The 21,919-nt window shown below is 42.3% G+C and overlaps 1 protein-coding gene across 1 annotated transcript in view; it reads left to right on the forward strand.

Annotated features, from left to right (window-relative positions):
• The first annotated feature begins 650 nt into the window (after nucleotides 1–650).
• Zbtb34 (zinc finger and BTB domain containing 34) overlaps nucleotides 651–21,919 on the forward strand; it is a 28,346-nt gene continuing 7,077 nt past the window's right edge. Inside the window, exon 1 of the mRNA XM_042681150.1 lies at nucleotides 651–695. The gene's annotated coding sequence lies outside the window, so the exon portion shown is untranslated. The remainder of the gene's footprint in view (nucleotides 696–21,919) is intronic.

Here is a 21,919-nt window from a genome sequence, read left to right on the forward strand (position 1 = left end):
GCCCAAGTGCAAGATCTGTTTTGAGGAAGGAAAAGACCCCTCCAGGATGGTGGGTGAGTGATTGGGTGGGGCAGGTCCCGAATCCGTGCCCAGCAGCCTAACCTCACTGCCTTCCGCCGTTCGGCCAGCCTGCCCCGGCCGGCACCGGCCCGGGGACAGGGTAGCCCCCTGAAGGGCTGGGGAGCGAGGGGCTGAGAAGGCACGGCTGGAACGGGCCTGGCCGGGCGGGGCTGGGAGGCCCCGGTCAGGCGGCCCGAGGCCCTGGGCTCCCACCCCGTTGGCTCCGGAAGCCCCGAGAGCGCCCCGCTGCTGGGCCCGCCTCTGGCCGGCAGGGGGCGCCGAGGAGGGCGGCTGGCAGCGATCTGTCGCTGCTCCTGGAGTCCGGATTCGGAGTGGAGGCCGAGGTGGCCCACCGGCCTGTCACACCCGGAGTCGTAGAGGATCCGGGGGCATCCTGACAGAAAGGAGAGGATCAGACCAGCCGCCGCGCTCTCGACTCGCTCCTGCTCTTGCCCGGAAGCGCGGGCGCTCAGGGGGCGGGGATTAGAATTGCTTCCGGGGGCGGGGGGTGCGGGCAGGGGCGGCAGCCGGAGCGGCGGGGACGGGCCTGGCGCCGGCGGCGGCGGCGGCGGCGGCGGCGGCGGCGGCGGAGGGGTCGCCGCGGGCGGGCGATGTGAGCGCGGCGCTCTGGACAGGTGAGGCACGCGGGCCGGGGGCGCCGGGCAGCGGGCGAGTTGCGGGCGGAGTCGGCAGGATCGGGGGCAGCGCCCGGGCCGCTGTCCGGCTCCCTCAGGGCGCGGCGGGGCGGGCGTCTGCGCGCCCGGTCAGTCTCCGGGCGGGCCGGCCCGAGCCAAGGCCTGGACGGGTCCGGAGGCTCGGGCACCTGCTTGGGCTAGGTATGCGCCCCCGGGGGGCCGCCGGGGCTCGGCTCTGAGGTCTGGGCGCCGCCGGCAGGGTCGGCAGTAGCCCCCCGGCGGCTGCCTGGGCTCCTCAGCCTCCGCCCAGGTGGCTCCGGCACCCGCGGCGGTCCGGACTTTCGTCCCTGGTGCCAACTGGAGGCTGGGTGGTTGAGGCCCCTGGAGAGCCAGGCCCGGCCGGGGCTCGGCCCTGTGGGTGGCCGCCAAGGACCCTGAGCCTCCTGCCACCGCCTTTCTCCAGGTAAACGGGCGGCCGCGGCGCGCCGTGCTGGGCCCGGGAGGTCTCCGGGGTCACCCTCGCGCTTAGGCGAGTCCTGCGGTTGTGGAGGGCGGGCCGGGCTGCAGCTGTAAACCTTGCCTTTCTAAGCCAAATGGCACTGGTCTGGGATGCCCTGACTGGAGGCATCGAGCACGCCTTTTCCGCTCTGGGCCTCAGTTTCTCCCTGTGAGAACTGAGGGGTTTAGATGAAGTGCCCGAAAGACTTCAGGCTCCACCATGCTGGCTGTCCTTGGGTCAACATGCTGGACAGTTTCACTGAAGACTTTTTTTTTCTTTCCAAATGTAGACTTCGTAGCCAGTTAATGCATCTTGCTTCAGACTGGCTTGAAAAGGACCCCAAGAAGCGTTTCTAAACCTAGCCTTAATCAGCTATCACCCCTGACTGCTGTCCCTAGTTTTCATTATTCACATCCTACAGAGCTCTTATAAGCAAGCATTTTGTTGTTTATATTTGCCCATATTCCTCTTTGTTCCCCAGTGCTGGCCTTCTTTGCCTCACATCTGGATTATTGCAACAGTTTCTTAGCTGGTTTCTGACTCCAGAGGCTTCCCCCTCCCCCATCCTTCCTTTATGCTAACGCCAAATTTACTATAGGAAGTCAAAAAATAGTTGGGTGCTTTCTTATTAAATGTCAAGATGTTGTTCTCTGTGGTGGAGGAGAGTAGTTGAAAGCACATGCAGTTTTTACTGTAGAGGTTGGATATTATTACTCAGTGAAAAGGTAATTTTGATGAGACAAAGCTGTAAGCAGAGGTCACATAGACACAGTGGTCAGGACAGCTTTATGAGGGTCAGGATTTGATCTGGGTGTTAAAAGGATGAGTAGGATTCATATAGGAAAAGAGGAGTCAGGATCCCAGTGATCCTGTGGAGTTAGTGACTAAACCAACTTCCTGGCAGAGAAGGGTTCATACTGGAGGGGGAAAAGAGGAAAGATTGGTTGGGGCTAGTTACTGAAAGAACTTGAACACTAGGCCAAAGTTGAAACTTTCCTAAAAAGTGAAGCATAGGTAGGAATGTGACCAGAGACTAGGGTTGGTTCTTATGCTGGCTGCTCAAGTGAGAGGCCTGAGACCAGAAGATCAGATAGGAGGCCAGAGTGTCAGACAATTATTCACAGCTGAGTGGTACTCTCCTGCCTGCTATGTTTTACCCAGCCACCATCTGCCCTTTTCAAGGCTTCTCTTATTCCCTCCTGTCCCCAATCCTTATTCCTGGCCATTCCATCTCTGCCAGGTTACGATTGCTGCTGGGCTTTCAGTGCAAAATCTCTCTTGCACTCCTTCAAGCTCCTGCTGAAAACATACTTCCCCCAGCCGGGTGTTCCCTACGGCACTGCCCCTAGGCCTTGGTGGCACAGGATTCAGCACTGCTTCCTTGGGTCACTGTGTTTGTTCTTGGGCTAACTGGAATAGGATACTGAAGCTTAATGGTCTCATCCCTTCTGGTGCCTAATACTAGAGCTAGACTTTTAGAATAGGCACTTAAATGCTTACTGAGTTTTGTTAGTAAACAACTTTTTCTCCCCATAAATTGACTTTTTTTTTTTTTAAGGAGAACCGATTACTAGTTATGTCTTCTCTGTCCTATATGACTGATATTTGATGCTGCCATTTGCGGTGAATGCTTTCATCTTTCATTTTTAAGCTGTGGAATGCACAAAATTAATCTTTGAAACATTAACATGTTTACTACACATTATGGGAAAGGAAAAATGTACTGTAATTCATTCGGAAGTTGTAGGAAAAGAACCTCAGTTCTTGGAGTCAGTCCTCAATTTGAATCTTAGCAAGGCTACTTCCTCCTGACTCTGAACTTGAGCAATTTCCCAAATTCTGAGCCTTTCTATTTGTAGTGTATAGAAAAATAAAAGCCCATTTCATAGGACTGTTAGAGGTTTTTAAGTGAAAATGGTGTGCAAAGGTGGTGGCATTTTGTAGCACCCAGTAATTTCTTAATATATTTAATTATTAGGAGTAAATTTATGGAGGTGGAGCAGTGATAGGCCGCCGGACTCTGCTGTCTGTGAATATCTATTAAGAAGTGTTCTGCATGCCTCTGTATCCTACTTCTGCCTTCCACTTGTCAAAAAAGTCTGTGTCATGAATCTAGAATGCCATCATTGTGTTTTATCCCCATTAATTTTCATGTTACTTTAGTTTAAATTCTGCTTAATGTTTTTCAGACTTAACTGTGTGCATTTAATGTTTTGTAGCATTTAGCTTAGTGAAGGTCATCAACTGAATGCAGTTAAATTTCTAATGGTTATTTTCACGTTGATGTTGATGGCATGGAAAACCTCATGGAAGAATGCAATTCAAGGTGAGCTTTTCTCATCCTTTGCTTATAAGAGGCAGAACATAATGTATTTTTCAGGCCTAATAACCCTGAAATGCCAGCAGTAAGCAGATAAGATGCTACTCCTTAATATTTTTTACATTGAGGTCTTGCCCTAAGAAAGAATGTTCTTTTATTCAAAACAAATCATTTCAATTCATGGTTAGAATTTGAAACATGTAACCAGGTGTGTGATACTGCAAGTCTATAGTCCCACCTAGGGTACTCAAGAGGCTGAGGCTGGAGATTGATTGAGCCCAGGTCTTTGGGGCCAGCTGGGTAACATAGGAAGACCCTGCCTCAAAAAAATAAATAGAATTGAGACATTTTGGGGGTTACTTCACTGACAGAGTAAAAGGGCCAGACATTTCACAGACAAATGGCTACATGCCACTTGAAATATAGCATACAGTGACCCTCTTAATTATCACCATGTTAGACCCAGACTGACATTATTCCTGTAGTATATCCTTAAATGGGAATTCTCTTTCCATTTCAAATTAATTAGTAAGAATCCAGCACTAGTAGTAACACTGAATCTCCTCAGTGGGCATAAAATCTTATTTTCATAGGAGTTAAAGTTCTTACTGGAGAGTAACAAATGTAGGTACAAGTACTAGCCTAGCTAGTCATTAGCTGAGAAACCTCAAGGAAAAGTTTCTTAGTTTGAGATCTTTTCCTCATCTGCACAATGGGAATAATTGCGACATCTGTCTTGTGTAATTACAAAGATTTAGTATGCAAATAAAGAGTGAGTTTAGCATACTGTACACAGTAGGAGCTCAATCGCTGTTAATCCTTCTCTTGCCAGGAAAGTTAAAGAGGCCATTCCTCTCTGAAGCAGCCTCTTATGCTTGCGTTGACTAAGACAGATCACACTCTCTCAGAATTAGTGTAACTGAGCAGACCTGGAGAATGTTAACGCCTTGGTCGGAAATGTAACAGTTTGGATAAAAATGTTCTCTCAGGCTCACATGAATTAATGCAGTAAGAACTCTAAACTTGTTTTCCTTTAAATTAGGATGAGTGCTTCATGAATATCCATCACAGAATGCCATTTTCTTCCTTTTTTTTTTCCTTTTTCCTTTAGTGTTGGGTTTGATCAGCACCAGAATGTTTTGTGCAGCCTTGGTGCTATTCAGCGGCTGCTGCTGCTTTCCAAAGGATTAGATTGTAGCTCATGACAGCTCCGTTTTAGTTTTGATCTAGACCCAGGCAGAAATATCTAGAAAAGTTATTTTTATGTGGTTGTTACTGCTGTTACCATGCCTTTCATCTTCATTGCCTCAATCTTTAAGAGTGAAAATGAGGTATCTTCAGCATTGGATGAAGAAAGCCTCATTTGAGTTGTGTGTCTCAGGTGTCAGAGAGTGAAGCTGGCAGGTGCAAATCTGAGTTAGGAATCATGAGCATCTTGACTGAGAATGAGGGGTCCCTCAAGCAACTTCCAAATTAGTAACCTTATTTTCCTTTCTTGGATGTGTAACTGAGTATTTTTACAGAAGTGTAGCATCTTGTGATGTGTGTTAGAGTGTTTCTAGGCTAGGTGGGAATAAGACACCTTGCTAGATGCTTCCTGCCACAGACTGGCCTGCAACTTGGTGGGGAAGGGGGGAGGTCTTCAGGAAAAGCTGAGAGCTGAGAGTGCAGCTGTAAGGGGTGGTCCATTGGTTTTGGGTCACTTGGTTTAGGTTATATTAGCTGACCCACACTTAGTACCTGCCCTCAGAGAACTCATCTGTGGGAAAGCTCTGCAGTGCACATATTTGCAAAATGAGTACAGCTCCAATGGCTGAGTGAGTCAGTCTATCTTGAGTCTGTCTGTCTGTTTATCTTTATCTATCTATCTATCTATCTATCTATCTATCTATCTATCTATCTATCTATCTATCTATCTATCTATCTTTGCCAGTACTGGGGCTTGAACTAAAGGCCTAGGCACTGACCCTTAGCTTTTCATTCAAGGTTGACACTCTGCCACTTGACCACAACACTACTTCCTGTTTTTTGTTAGTTAACTGATGGGAAGAGTCTCACAGACTTTCTTGCTGGAGTTGGCTTTGAACCATGATCCTCAGCCTTCTGAGTAGCTAGGCTTAACAGGGTTGGCTATCAATGGCTTAGTCTTTACTCTTTGTTTTATTTCTGCTTGTCATAATGAGGAAGTGGTTCTCAGGTTTTATCCAAGAAAAAGGGATTATAAAAGGAATTTCAAGACCCACTCAGGTGTTCTGCCTGTTTTAGAGTCCCCTTATCTGACGGATGCCTATATAATCCTAGTTTCTCAGGCTTAAATCTGGAGGATTGTGGTTCTAGGCCAGACTGGGCAGAAAGACTCCGTTTCTAAAATAAAAGTCTAAGCTGGATGTGTGGCTCAAGTGGTAAGAGTGTTAGTCTGGCAAGCAGGGGACACTTGAGTTCAAACATAAGTATTTGCCCCTTCAAAAAGAAAGTCTCAGGGTTGGAGATTTAGTGCAAGGCCCTGAGTTCAGTCCTCAGCTCTGGAAAAAAGAAAAAAAAAGCTATAAAAAAGAAAGTCTTTCCAGGTGCTGGTGGCTCATGCCTGTAATCTTAGCAACTCAGGAGGCTGAGATCTGAGGATCATGGTTCAAAGCCAGCCCAGGCAGGAAAGTCTGTGAGATTCTCATCTCTAATAAACCACCAAAAAATAAAAATTAAAAAAAAAATCCAGAAGTGGCGCTGTGGCTCTAGCCTTCAACTGAAGAGGTCAGGGACAGAGCCCAGATCCAGAGTTCAAGCCCCACAACCAACAAATCAAAACAAAACAAAGTCTCCTCATCTGTTAAGTTTTCTGCATTACAGATGAACAGTATGAGAGGATGTTATTAGTTTTCATTTTTCACTTTCCTCATTTAACAGAATGTGGGGCCAAATTATACTTATGCATACTAATCACCGGAAATGCTGCTTTAGGTGAAAACCAGGTATGACTGTTGCCTCTTTCACCAGCTACTATGTTGTAGTACTTCATGTTTTGTTCTCACTCCTTTTCCATGTTGTCTGAGTATTCTCATCTTATGTTGAGGCTCTCAGGACAGTTCTTGATAACTCCCCACTCAGTGTTTTTTTCTTTGTTCCTTCCACCCCATTTCTCCTGCCCCCAGCTGGCAACCTAAAACTCAGTTTGTCTTATCCTAACTGAACTAACTTACACCCCAAAGTAGGTGTCATTGCGAACTTTATAAGTCATGTTGAATCTTTCTTTGGATTCATGTTCACAGTCGCTACTCCCAGAATTCCATTTTCATTCTGTAAGCAAGTGTGTTCCAGGGCCTCCATGTTGTGGTCTGCCTGCCATGTGCCTCTGGGTCCCAGGGCCTTGTCCACTCTTACAGCTTGCTGCACTCCAGGCCTCATTGGCCTGACCTCAGCTTCTGCCATTTCTTCTGCCTGAAGTGTTATATCTGCCCTTTTGAAATACAAGGACATGTTCAAAAATATCTTACACCACAATTTTTTCTTCATTCTGTTTTGAATTTTTGAAAAATGTTTTTGGTCAAAAGTAACCAGTACTATCATAGTTACTCATAGTTACTCATAGTTCTTTGTTTCTGCCTCTGTAATTGTCTTCTTGATATAATAATTATCAATTTTCAGCCCATCTTTCTCTATATTTTTTAGCTTAAAATTATGTATTTTTAGGTATAAGCCCACTTGTCTTTAAAAAACAACCACCCCTCCCCCCCCCCTGCCCCGGGGGAGGGGGAGAACTTCGAGTAGTCTGGAGTGCTGGTGGCTCACATATGTAATCCTAACTACTCAAGAGGCTGAGAGATGAGGATTGCGGTTTGAATCTAGTCTGGGCAGGAAAGTCTATAAGACTTTTATCTCCACCTAACCACCAAAAAAAGCCGGAAGTGGAGTTGTGGCTCAAGTGGTAGGTAGCGCTCCAGACTTGAGCAAAAGAAGCTCAGGGACAGCACCCAGATCTGAGTTCAAGCTCCAGAACCGCACAAAAAAACAAGAACAGTAAATCTTCGAGTGAGAATAATGCAGCAATATGATTTAAAAAAAACTGAAAGGACTTAAAGTCATTTCTTTTCTTCTTCTTGATCATTAGTCCTTCTTCCAAAGAGTGATGGTGCTAACAATATCATGGCATTCCTTTCAGAATGGATACTGAAATGCAAGCACTTGACCTGGGAACAACATGGATTAGAATTGCATTAGTGCATCTACATGGACTATATTTTCTTTCTTCTTTGCAATGATTTACAAAACATCAGAAACCATGAGCCTAGAAATATGGAAAACTTTAAGAAAAAGAATGTCATGAATGAATAAATAAATACAGATGGTTGTCTATTTTATTATTTATTACCATAAGTATACACACATTATATAAAGTTAAAAGTAATCAAAATGTACAGATATACATGACGCCATTTGCATTTGAGAGACATGTAAACAAACTTAAAGGTATGAAGACAATGTTGAATCAAGCTGAACAGATCACACACTGTAGTACCTAGTATAGTTGCAGCTGAAATAATTTTGAAGCTACCTCCTATTGCTATTGTGGTGAGCTCAGATGTTGGAGCATCTTCTTCATCTCCCTGTGTGCTAATCATCTCCACATCTCTCCAGTAAGTTTCATGTGTCAGTAAAAAGTTATCTCTTGAGTCTCTTTTGTGTTTTTCAGTATACAAAATACACATAAGAAACCAAATAAGTGTTGGTTGATTGTTGATGCTATTGACAAAGCTATCAAATAGCACCAGGTTATATTAGTAGTTAAGTTTTTGAGTAGTCAAAAATTGTAAATGAGCTAGGTGCTGTAATCCTAGTTACTCAGGAGGCTGAGATCTGAGGATTGTGGTTCAAAGCCAGCCCAGGCAGGACAATCCCTGAGGCTCTTATTCCCATTAACCACCAGAAAACTGGAAGTGGCACTGTGGCTCAAGTGGTAGAGTGCTAGCCTTGAGCTGAAGAGCCCAGGGACTGTGCCCAAGCGGAGATCAAGCCACCTCCTGTTGATCAACAACAATAACAAAAAAGTTTTGAATGGATTTTTGACTCAGGTTCTGAGCTTTTGTGCTCAAGGCTATCGCTCTACCACTTAAGCCACAGCTCACTTCTGTTTTTTTGCTGGTTAATTAGAGAGGAGTCCCAACTGACTTTCCTGCCTGGACTTGGCTTCAAACTGTGGTCTTCAGATCTCAGCCTCTTGAGTAGATAGGATTACAGGTATGAGCCATCAGCACCTGGCATCTGTAGTTATTCTTTTGAGAAATGTGCATTAAGGACATCACATATATGTATACATTGTTCTATTTCTTGGCTCTTCTTAGCTAAATCTTAGAGCTCTTTCTATATTAAAAAGCTTTTTTTTTTTTTTAAAGCTTCAGGTGTTTTATTGTGGATTTACTTTGTTTTTGTTTTTGAGACCTAGTCTTGCTGTGTTGCCCTGGATGGCCTCACTCTTGGGCTCAAATGACCTCCTGCATTTAGCCTCCCAAATAGCTGGGACTATAGATGAACTATGTTACCCAGGATTTGTTGTTTTGTTTTATCTAGTCTGTTTTTGGAGTCTCTTCTTGGCTATAGCAAAGAAAAATGCTTTAATAGACATCGTTGTTACCTATGTTATCCTGGCATACTTTTTTTTTCTTTATTCATGTCTGGGGATTGAACTCAGTGCTTTCAGCCTGGTAGGCAAGCACTCATCACTTGAGCCGTGTCTCCCTGACCACCTCTTCCTGATATAAATTGTGTTAAGTACTATATTTTTTTGTTATCTCAATTTTTAGGCTCTGCTTGTAGACCTACAGGTAGATAAATTCCTTGTACATTTTGATGGATATTACTACATTATCCCTTATGATTATGTCTGTCAGCTCTTTAAAAATATGTACAAATCTGATGGTTTTACAATGGAAACTATCCTACAGAGGTTGTAGCTCAGTGGTAAAGTCCTTGGCATGTACCAGTCCTTGAGTTTAATATCCCTAGCACCAAAAAAGGAAAAAAAAAGTATCTTTTTTTTTTTTTTTTTTTTTTGCCAAACTTGGGCCTACACTCTTTCTCCCAGCTCCTTTTTTTGTTCAAGATAGGTGCTCTACCACTTGAGCCACAGTGTCATTTCTGGCTTTTTCTCTGATTAAGTGGAGATAAGAGTCTCATGGACTTTCCTGCCCAGGTTGGTGTCTAACTAAGATCCTCAGATCTCAGCCTTCTGAGTAGCTAGGATTACAGGCGTGAGCCACCAGTGCCCAGCTCATGTGCACTCTCTCTCTCTCTCTTTCTCTTACTCTCTCTCTCTCTTAAATGAGTCAGATATCTTTAATGACAAATAAAGTTAGAACATCTTTTTTATGGTCTTTTTTTTTTTTGGTCGGTCGTGGGGCTTGAATTCTGGGCCTGGGCGTTGTCCCTCAGCTCTTCAGCTCAAGGGGAGCGCTTGAGCCACAGCGCCGCTTCCAGTTTTCTAGTGATTTATTGGAGATAAGAGTCTCATGGACTTTCCTGCCCAGGCTGGCTTTGAACTGTGATCCTCAGACCTCAGCTTCCTGAGTAGCTAGGATTACAGGCGTGAGCCACTGGCATCCGCCTCTTTTTTTTTTTTTTTCTTCTATTTGTTTTGAACTCTATAGCCTTTACTCATTGTCCAGTAGAATTTATGTTAGCCCAATTTGATTTATAAACTAAAATAATTTGGAACCATGTTCCAGAAAAGCCAGGTCTGACAATGTCTCCAACTAACCAACAAAAAGATGCAACTAAAGGCATGTCTCTAATCGTAAAGTACTAGCTATGAGTGAGAAGAATTTGTAAAGTAGCCTTCAGTCAAGTATGTATGCATTTTTCTCCTCAACATGTCCATGCATTTTCTTCCTCAACATGTCCAGTTTGTGTGTGTGTGTGTGTGTGTGTGTGTGTGTGTGTGTGTTGGACCTGGGGCTTGAACTCAGGGCTGAGGCACTGTCCCTAAGTTCATGCTCAAGGCTGGCGCTCTACCATTTGAGCTTTTTGGTGGTTAATTGAAAATCAGAGTTTCACAGACCTTCCTTCCTGGGCTAGCTTTGGACCAGGATCCTCAGATCTTAGCCTCCTGAGTAGCTAGCATTATAGGTGTGAGCCACCAGTGCCCAGCGAGATGTGTGCTTTTTGTCATACACTTTTATGCTGACAAGTGTATTTATTTATCTTTGTGGCTTCTGGAATTTATGCCAGGCTTGGAAAGGCCTTTACATCAGTATAAATGAACTTACCCATTTTTTCTATTAGTTGTTTTTCGGTGATAGCAAATCTTTCCAAGATACTAGTTTACGAAAACAAGATACTAGTTTTAGTAAACAACAGGGCCCTGAATATATTTCTCGATATTTTTAAGACACTGGTAAACATGCAGCCACTCTGAAAATGTGGGAAGGAAGCTGTCTTTTCCACACATCAGACCTTTTAATTTAGTAACTGCAGTATCATCATTTTATAAGGACAGTCACTGCCTTTGCTTAAACCCAGCAGGAGGAGTATGGGATGAAGGAAAAACAAGCTCTAGTCACTGGTGTCTCTTCTGGAGCTCAGCCTTGTCTGTTGGATAATGGTTGAGTGCTTTCCCTGTCTCTCCAAAGCCACTCTAGGTAAATATTTTCCTTTTGGGGAACCTTGGAACCCAAGTTCCAAGCATTTCCTTGAATGTGGCATTTCAGGACATTGACTTGTCCGCTTCACAATGATGTTCATGGTGGATCCTTGTAAGCCTTTTGGCATCTGGTCTTGCATTAGGCCTTGTGTTTGTTTTCTTTTCCTGCACCCCTAGCCCAGAAGATTCTTCAGACCTGTGGGAGGAGTTCAGGCAGGCTCCTTGATCTATACATCATTCTCCCTCCTCCTGTGACTTACCGCAGTGCTGCCAGAGTGATTTTCTTTCTCAGTGTTCTGCCACTCAGCATTCATCTTCTTACTGAAGCTGCTGGCATTACCCTGAGCTCACCTCTGTGATTTGGCTTCCAGACCTGCTGACCCCTGGTGTCATCAGACTTGGCTTTGTCACTACTTGCTCAATCCTGGGTTCCCCTCAATTTACTCTTGCTTTTTGAACACCATATTCAGTGCTGCTTTAAATTCTGTTGAACTTGGGCTGAACCTTGTGTCTTCTTGGCAGCATCTGTTCTCTGGGTCTTGTACCTTGAAACACCAAAGGGCCAGTTACTTGAGCCCTAGTTCTGTGGTTTCTAATTAGTTGAGGCTTTAGCGTGCAAAGATTGCTTTTTATGTAATGCTGGTAAAATGAGGAGGGGCAAAGGGATCAAAGCTGTGGAAGGCATAATGCACTTTTAAGCAAGAGGGCCCACTTGGGGTGCTTTTCTGCTTATTGCCCTTAGCTCTACAGGTGGTGTGTGTGTGTGTGTGTGTGTGTGTGTGTGTGTGTGTGCGCGTGCGTGTGTGTGTGCATGCGCGCGCGCGCGTGTGCACGTGTTTGTGTGGCTACACACACACATATGTTGGTGGTGGTGGTTGTGAAGCTTGAACTCAAGGCCTTGGCTCTGTTCTTGAATTCTTTTTCTCAGGACCAGCACACTACCACTTTGAGCCACCACTCTACTTCTAGTTTTTGAGTGGTTAATTGCAAGTAAAAGTCTTATGAGGACTTTTTTTCCTGGGCTGGCTTTGAACCACAACACTCAGATCTCAGTCTCCTGAGTATCTAGGATTACAGGCATGCTGTGATATTCTTTAAAACATTAAAAAAAATCCTTATTATAAAGGTGATGTACAGAAGGGCTAGAGTTATGTAAGTCAGATATTGAGATATTGAATACATTTCTTTTTGGACAGTGATACCTCTTTCCTCATTGCCAGTTTTTCCCCTCTTGTCCTTACCCTCAAGTTGTACCTCAAGGGAGTACCACTGCAACATTTGTTCACCCTACAGGGAACAGGGTCCCCTATCACTATGTAACCTAGAGTGACCTTGAATTCAAAATCTTTCTGTCTCCATAGTGCTGGAATTACAGGGATATACTGCTATACCTAGTCTATAGAGATGATTTTGACGTAGCAAGAGGGTGCTGTAGCTAACTCATAGATCTGAAATTGCCTTGTCACAAGCTGTATTCATGATTTTGATGGATGTTTATAACATGTCCCCATTTGCTGCCTTCCCCAACCTGAGCAACAACCCTCTTCATTTCATCTCCCTGGGGCAAGAGAAAAACCTATAGCAAGCATTCTTTTCCTTCTATCTTTTCCTCAACTTCTTCTCTTCCTGCACTGGCCTTGGCGTTTTCCCATAGGCAAAAGAAAGCAGTATAGGGGGTTATAGTGCAGGGATCTAAAAAGCAGACATTAGAACAATCCTGAAAAGTCAGTTTCTTGGACTCTGTTTCCTCATCTCTAAAATAGTGCCTGCCTCATGAGGAAAGTGTAAGAAGATTCAGGGAAATAATGCATGGTAAGTGATTATGTCATATGATGCCTAGCATGTATCAAGCATTCTGAATCTGTTGGTTACTGATGCTGCTGCTAAGGAAGGAGTTTTCCAGTAGAAAGAGAGAGCACCCCCTTTTACAGTTACTGAGCCTGCTGAGGGGTGCTTGTGTCTGTGGCAGATGCTATGGTGAAGTTGTCTCCTTGGGTTTGACATGGTTCTCTTTCTGTGTGAGAAACTTAAGAATTCTGGATGGGTGTGGCTTAGTGTCAGAGTACTTGCCTAAGATACAGAGGCCCTACGTTATACTGCACTAGGTTCTAGCACTGCAGAAGAAGAAAGAATTTTCAAGTAAGAGGTTAAAGAGTTTGAAAGAGCAATTAGTTTGTCTTTGGTCAAATGAACAAAAGAGGCCTGTGAAAATTGAGGAACCAACAGACTGTTTCAACTAATTCCTCTTCATATGTGGTTTTTGAAAGAAGTACTTTATTTGTTAAAAAAATTTTTTTTTGTTGATTGTGGGGCTTCATCTCAGGGCCTAGGCACTGTTGCTGAGCTTTTGTGCACATGGCTGGTGCTCTACCACTCTGAGCCACAGCTAATTTCTAAAATATTTTATACTGAGCATAGTTTTTATAAGCAAAACTAAATATTGTTTAAATGTCTTGGTGTGGTGACACCCACCTGTAATTCCAGCTACTGTAAAGGTGAAGATCAGGATAATCAGGGTTTGATGCCAACCAAAAAGTTAGTAACCAACTAGTTTGCTGTGGGGGTACATGTCTATAATCCTAGCCACTCAGGAGGTATAGGCAGAAAGATCATGGAAAATAACTAAAGTAAAAAAGGGTTGGTGGAGAGGCTTAAGTGGTTGAGTACCTGCCTAGAAAGCACAAGATCCTGAGTTTAAACCTCTGTACAACACACACACACACACACACACACACACACACACACACACACACACACAAAATAGAATGGTACTGTAACTTTACACACATACACATACGTATTTGTGATATATGTGTGTAGGGTTCTAAATGTCTAGGCGTATGTTTTTATTTTTTTCTAGTGTGGTGTGATGGAAAAACCTGTGATTAATCTACTAAATTAAAGAATACTAATTTTAATGTTTTTAGTTAGTGGAATAATCAAATTCATTATTGCTTTCTGAAGCAGCTGCAAACTTAATCTACATGAAAAACTACTCTGCATTTTCAAAAATGAATTCTGTTCCCTTATCTCTCTAAGTTGAGAGGCAACTGCATTAAGCTGTATCAAACTACAAGACTGGGGCCTTTATTCATATTCTTATTCTCTCTGGTTTTGTGCGTGAAAGAGACTGTCTCTGAGTATTTCATATATAAGTATAGGAAAAATAATTGAAGTTACAGTTAATGTGCAATTTAGTAATTGCAGTGAAACCTCATACCGTAGCACATGTGACAAAAGGCTAATTTCCCTAATTTCAAAGACCTCTGACAATTCAATAAAAAGGCAAATAAGGACACAAGATAAAAATAGGCAAAGGCAAAGTTAGATTGCTATTAAACATGAAAAAAATATATCAACCTCATTTATTTATTTATTGAAGGTCCTGGGGCTTGAACTCAGGGTGTAGGCACTGTCCCTAAGCTTTTGTGCTCAAGGTTAGCACTCTGTACCACTTGAGCCACAACTCCACTTCCAGCTTTTTATGGTTAATTGGAGATAAGAGTCCCAACTTTTCTACCCAGGCTGGCTTCCAGCTACAGCCCTCAGATCTCAGCCTCCCAAGTAGCTAGGATTATAGGCGTGAGCCATTGGTGCCTAGCAACCTCATTTATTAATAGGCACATGCATGCCAAAACAATATTGTACCATTTCCCACCTATGGGTTTAGCAAAGGTGAAGCAGTTCTCTGCCCACTGCTGGCCATAGTGCTGCTGTGCTGAGTAAAGGGAGAAGTGATGCCATCTCCTAGCGGATAGTTTGGCATTACCAATTGAAGTAAAAATCCTTCCAGTTTCTTTGTCAGAAGTTACAGAAGATATGTGTAATATCATAAACCATTCTCTATTTGCAGTGGTTGTTTAAACTACCTCCTGTTTTGGGGGGTTGGTTGAGATTGGCTAAATACAGTGTAGTCATGGAATGCTATTAAATAAGAAAAAAATGTGATCATCAGTATGTGCTGTTATGGGGAGATTTTAAGGTATATGAAATACTCATTTTGGTGGTGGTTTTTCTTAGTATCTTGCTAATAAGCTGTGCTCTGCTATTTGAGCCGTGCCCCTTCATTCTTTTTTGCTTTAGTTATTTTTGGTATTGGATCTCTCATTTATACAGGGGCAGTCTAGACTGCCTGTTTTAAGCCTCCAGGAACTTAGGATATAAGATGTTACCTACCATGCCCAGCTATTGGTTGAGATAGGGGAGTATTATTAACTTTTTGCCTGGCTGGTCTTGAACAGTAATCTACTCAATTTCCAACTCCTCACATAGCTAGGATTATAGGTGTGAGCCACTCTGGATGGCTTAAATACTTTCTTGTTTCTTTTTTTTGGGGGGGGGGGGTCCGGTCGTGGGGCCTGAACTCTGGTCCTGGGCGCTGTCCCTCAGCTCTTCAGCTCAAGGTTAACGCTCTATCACTTGAGCCACAGTGCCACTTCCAGATTTTTTCTTTTTGCCTATGTGGTGCTGAGGAATCGAACCCAGGGCCTCAGGCATGCAAGGCAAGCGCTCTACCACTGAGCCACCTTCCCAGCCCTTAAATACTTTCTTAATAAGCAGAACATTTTATGCTGATACATGTTTAAAATTTCTCTAGACCATCACTGCAAAACTACTACCAGTAATTATCTTGGGAAAAGGAAACAGTTTTGCTATTTTTTTATATTTTTCTGCATGATCTGAGTAATTTTTACTTTAAACTAATTTTAAAATTGACCTAACATACATGTGAGCCTGGCATTCCATGCTTTATGGGGAGAGATCAAGACCTTGCAGAAGCCAGTGAGTACTCAGCCCATAGAGAAATTGCCAATTCACAGGAGTGGAAGATTGCATTGGAACATTTCTATGAAAGATCTGACCCCTTCTATCCTGGGACCATTGGTCATTGTGTGGAGAACTTGTGATTAATTAATTATGCCTTTTGTTCTCTTTAGCCTGGTAATGTGCCTAGAACTGGATGAACTGTAAATTTGCCAGTTTTTCAGAAGCTTCTTATTCAAGAGTGTTGCTTGTTCACAGCTCAAGGAAAGTCTTAATCTCATTGTTGCTGTGGAAGGAAGTGTTAATGAAGGGGAGAAGAGAGCAAAGCACTTCCCTGCTCATTTTGCAGAAAAATGGAATCCCTCTTAAGTGTTAATCGTGGTTTGCTGTTTTTCTTGTTAGTGATTTTCTTTCAAGTATATTTCTCTACTTCTGAGAAGATAAAGGGCCACTCACAGGCAAGTAGGCCTCAATGGATTCCATTTCCTGTTTCAGAAAACTTTCTTGCTGTTCTTTGACCAGGACTCCACACCTTTGGAAAGCCCAAGCCCACCTTCCGTTCACCCTTTCATCCCCCAAATTGCTATTCAGAAACCTTGTGTCCTGGAAAAGCTCTATTGAGTAGGTACATCTGACCTGTGTTAGAAGACAGCTGGTTGCAGTTTGTAAGTTTTGCCAATTTGAGAAAGAAGGACTGTGTCTCGTGTTAATTTTTATTTACTGATAAAGTAGTTATGTATTGTTTTCTGTTTAAAGGCTATTTTTTAAAATGGTTTCAAAGCACCTGCTCATGTTATTTGCTGAGTTTTCAATAGTTATAATATTTGGTTTTCATTGATTTATAAGTCTTCTCTGCCTTGTATGTTATATTTTTCATGATTTTCTCTCTTTTTCGGCACAGCCATTTTTTAGATATATATAAAAGTTTTAGTAGTGAAGTTAAACCTACAATATCTGACTTGTATTTAGAAATTTTTCTTTTAGAGGTTATTTCAGAGTATGCTGTGAACAAAGAGCCTAACTACTATTTACTCAAATTCCCTAAGCAACATCTGTTTAATGATTGTTCCTTTCTTACTGAGTTGAAATGGCTCATGAGGCCATCTCAGTTTTATTTCTTCTTAGATGACAGCCTGGTGTGTCCTCTGTTCTTCATGTCTGGTCTCTACTTTGTGAGTACACTTTCTTTGTGAGTACATCTTGCCTTTCTGACTTGGACATTTTTATCTTTTTGTACACATGAATCCCTTTGCTGGGTAGTTTCCCTGCAGTACCATCACACCCTTATAGATCTAGCTAACCTTTACTTGTTCTTTTGGGCCCATCTTAAATAGCATTTGTGCAAGTGGCTTTTTCTGATCACTTCTCCATTATAAAAGATCACAAAGGTCTTAGCACCATCCCTAGTGCTTGGCATACTCAGCACATATTTTACTAAGTGAGTTACAGCCTAATTATGCATTAAGTTCAGCTGTATTTTTCTAAATGTCTTTAGTATTTTTTGTCCTAGATCTGTACTGTTCAGTATGATAACAACACGTGACTTTTAGCACTTGAAATACAAGTAGTCCAAATTGAGATGTGTTTTGTATAAAATACATACCAAATTTCAGAGTATACACAAAAAAAACCCTTAAGATGTCTAACATCTTTCTAATCTAATTTAATTACATACTATGGTTTGATGTTAGGTTAAGTAAAATGTATTGTATTGTATTATTTTTTAATATTAAAAAAAATGTAACTACAGTTAGTGCTGGGATGTAGCTCAGTAGTTGAACATTTGCCTGGCATGCTTGAGGTTCTGGATTGGATTCCCAGAACTAAAACAAATGAAAACACTGAAAACCACTAGAAACATGAAACTATAAAAATGTTTGTGGGGCTGGGAAGGTGGCTCAGTGGTAGAGTGCTTGCCTTGCATGCATGATGCCCTGGGTTTGATTCCTCAGCAGAAAAGGCTGGAAGTGGCGATGTGGCTCAAATGGTAGAACGCTTGCCTTGAGCTGAAGAACTGAGGGACAGTGCCCAGGCCCAGAGTTTAGGCTCCATGACCAACTAACTAACTAAATAAATAAATAAATAAAAATAGTGTGGTGCCAGTAGCTCATGCTTGTAATCCTAGCTACTCAGGAGGTTGAGATCCTAGGATCATAGTTTGAAGCCAGCCTGACAGACAAATTTGTAAGACTCTTATCTCCATTAACCAGCCAAAAAACCAGAAGTGGACATGTGGCTCAATTGGTAGAGTGCCAGCCATGAACAAAAAAGCCAAGCAGGAGCTTAATGTCCTGAGTTCAAGTCCTTATTTGGCACAAAAAGGGCTGGGAATGTGGCTTAGTGGTGGAGTGCTTGCCTAGCATGCATAAAGCCCTGGGTTTGATTCCTCAGTACCACATAAACAGAAAAAAGCCAGGAATAACGTTGTGGCTCAAGTGGTAAAGCACTAGCCTTGAGCAAAAGAAGCTCAGGGACAGTACCCATGCCCTGAGTTCAAGCCCCAGGACTGGCAAAAAAAAAAAGGGTGTGTGTGTGTGTGTGTGTGTGTGTGTGTGTGTGTGTGTGTGTGTGTGTGTGTGTGTGTGTGTGTGTGTGTGTGTGTGTGTGTGTGTGTGTGTGTGTGTGTGTGTGTGTGTGTGTGTGTGTGTGTGTGTGTGTGTGTGTGTGTGTGTGTTCGTTCTAGATATTGAAATCATGTTTCTAAGAAAATATTTCATTGATACTTGCATTATAATTATAAATTCATTTTAGAAGAAAATGTCTATATAGTATGGAATTTTCTTGCTGTCTCTTCATTTACACATCTTTTTGTACTCATTTTCTTCCTTTTAACACTATTTATTATCCCCAGGTATTTTATAGTTCCTGTTATATGGTTGGCTGTAACTTGTTACTATCTTACCTTCTTCTTTTACTTTTTTTGTTGTTGTTGTTTGTCATGCATGGGGCTTGAACTCTGGGCCTGGGTGCTTTTCCTCAGCTCTTCAGCTTGTGCTCTACCACTTGAGCCACAGTGACACTTATGGCTTTTTCTGCTTACATGGTTTGAGTAATCAAACCCAGGGCCTCATGCATGCATACCACTGAGCCACCGTCCCAGCCCTGTCTTACCTATTTTTTTTTTTTCTGGGTCCGGTCGTGGGGCCTGAACTCTGGGCCTGGGCGCTGTCCCTCAGCTTTTCAGCTCAAGGCTAGCACTCTACCACTTGAGCCACAGTGCCACTTCCGGCTTTTTTCTTTTTGCTTATGTGGTGCTGAGGAATCGAACCCAGGGCCTCAGGCATGCAAGGCAAGCGCTCTACCACTGAGCCAACTTCCCAGCCCCTCTTACCTATTTTTTATGTACAATTATTTTTAAATCTTCTGCTTAGAGAGTTAGATTATAACAGAATACAAGTGATTTGCTTGTGTTTTTTTTGGTTTTTGTTTGTTTTGGTTTTTGTTAGTTGTGGAGCTTGAACTCAGGGTCTGTGCACACTGTCCCTGAGACTCTTTGTGCTCAGGAGTAGTGCTCTACCACTTGGAGCCACATCTCCACTCCCATTTTTCTGGTAGTTAATTGGAGATGAGTCTCATGGACTTTCTTGCTTGGTCTGTCTTTGGCTCAATCAATCCTCATTTCTCAGCCTCCTGAGTAATTAGGATTACTGGCATGAGCCACCAGTGCCTGACTTGTCTCTTCTTTTTAATGCCTATATTCCTTACTTTTTTCTTGCTGCTTTGGTGGAAGGTTCCAGAACAAAGTTAAGTAAGAGTGACAATGGGAAGAAACCTTGTCTGTCTTCCAGGCCTTGATGGGAATGCCTCTATTGAAGTGTTTACCAGAATGTGCTCCAGGGAGCACTAATTCTTTGGAATATTAATGTATGTACCTTGAGAACAGAGTTCCATAGTTAAATGTGTTCACAAACTGCTGAGTTAAACAGAATGCTTGTCTGCAGGACTTTTCAGATGGGTTATTATGCTAATATGTTTTTAAACCCTGGGAGGGAGGCATATTGAGGCTAGCTCATGGACTTGTGCACTATTGAGTACATTTTGGGAATAACATATCTTTTGAAGGATGATGTTGCCAGCACTTTGTAGTAATACTGTTTATTATATTAACAAAATATTGTTCTATTTCTAGCTTATTGAGTATTTTTTTCTTACTCTGAAAGGGAGTTAACTTCCTCATATGCATTTTTTTGGCCTAGTACTGATTTGGTCATAGGAATTTTTTCTCCATTGACTTTCCATTATTACTGATTAATCTATTTTACAACATGGAACCATCCTTACATTTGTGTAGCAGCCCTTGGTCATACTATATTCATCTCTAAATAGGTTAGATTTCCTAGTATTTGCTTTAGGACTTAAAGTCTACTTAGACCAAGTGGAATTTTATGCTGTTTGTCATTTTCTGATGTCAGAATTTATGCCAGATGAGCTGAGATGCCTTAAATCTTTCTCCATGCGTCTAGAACAGTATGAATGGCCTGAAGATCATTTGTGCCTTGGCACTTATGTTTCTTTCTTATTCAGCTCTGCCAATGTATGTTATTCTAAGAATATGTCCATTCCATACAATTTCAAAGTCTAGGATAAATAAAGGTGCAAAATTCCTCTTTGATTAAAATATTTTAACTCAAACTTCGATATGATTAACAAAGAATTCTGTTACCATCTAGTCACACCATCTGACTGATCCTTTCCTGAAAGTCTTAGACTTGTCTTAAAATTTCTGATTTTTCTCTGTGACTTAATGCTTTTTTTCTGTAATATTCTTTGAGCATAGTTTTTTCCTTTTCTAATTTCATGAGTTGAGCTGTTTCATTTATCTTTAGTATTTAAGATAGAAAAGTAAGGCACTAATTTTCCATATTGTACTTCTTTGGTATTGATGTTTTCTGCTTTTGTTGTTGCTGTTGATGATTAATGTTTTCTAAGCTCCAATGTTCATGAAAAATTAAAATTTGAAAAGTTGAAAAGCCAGGCACAGTGGCTCATGCTTGTAATTCCAGCTACTCAGAAGGTTGAGATCTAAGCATCAAAGTCAGCCCAGGCAGCAAAGTCCCTCAGACTCTTCTCTCCAGTTAACCAGCAAAAAAGCAGAGTGGAGGTATAGCTAAAGTAGTTGAACTCTAGCCTTAAGCAAAAGAACTTTATAGTAGATATCCAAATAGGGACTGTCTCTAGACGCTATCTTGTTTATCTTTCCATCTATGTTTTGAGATACATTTTTTTTAGAATTTTATTGTGGTTAAGGTGTTGTATAGAGAGGCTTCAGTTCTGTAAAACAGGTAATGAGTATAATTCTTTTTTTTTCTTTTTTGAGTCAGTCATGAGGCTTGAACTTGAGGCCTGGATGCTGTCCCTAAGTTCTTTTGCTCAAGGCTAGCACTCTGCCACTTTGATCCACAGCTCTACTTCGGTTTTTTTTGGTGGTTTATTAGAGATAAGAGTCTCACAGATTTCCTTGCCTGGACTGGCTTTGAACCATGATACTCAGATCTCAACCTCCTGAAGAGCTAGGATTACAGGGGTAAGCTGCCAGCGCCCAGCATGAGTACAATTCTTTTTTTCTTTTGCCAATTCTGGAGCTTGAACTCAGGGCCTGAGTACTGTTCCTGAGCTTCTTTTGCTCAAGGCTAGCACTCTTATCCCTTGAGCCACAGCACCACTTCCAGCTTTTTCTGTTTATGTGGTAGTGAAGAATGGAACCAAGAGCTTCATGTATGTTTAACAAGCTCTCTACCATTAAGCCAGTTCCCAGCCCACATGAGTACGGTTCTTTTTGGAGAATATCATCCCTTTCTTCACTTTCCCCCAGAGAGATGTTCTTAAGCAAGTTGGAGACAGGTCAGCTTGACTCCTGAACCTTTTTGCTGCATATTGTATGTTCTAAGTCCTTTTATTCCATTTTGATTTTTATCCAATACCATACTTTTAAGTTGGTGTTTACATTTCTTTTGGTTAGGTTTTAAAAGCTAATATATGATTGTTAGAGCTAGTGTTTTGAGTGATCTGCACTG

Source organism: Dipodomys spectabilis, unplaced genomic scaffold (assembly GCF_019054845.1).
Source record: "Dipodomys spectabilis isolate Male_0828 unplaced genomic scaffold, ASM1905484v1 ptg000067l, whole genome shotgun sequence".
In the NCBI taxonomy this organism is placed as follows: Eukaryota; Metazoa; Chordata; class Mammalia; order Rodentia; family Heteromyidae; genus Dipodomys; species Dipodomys spectabilis.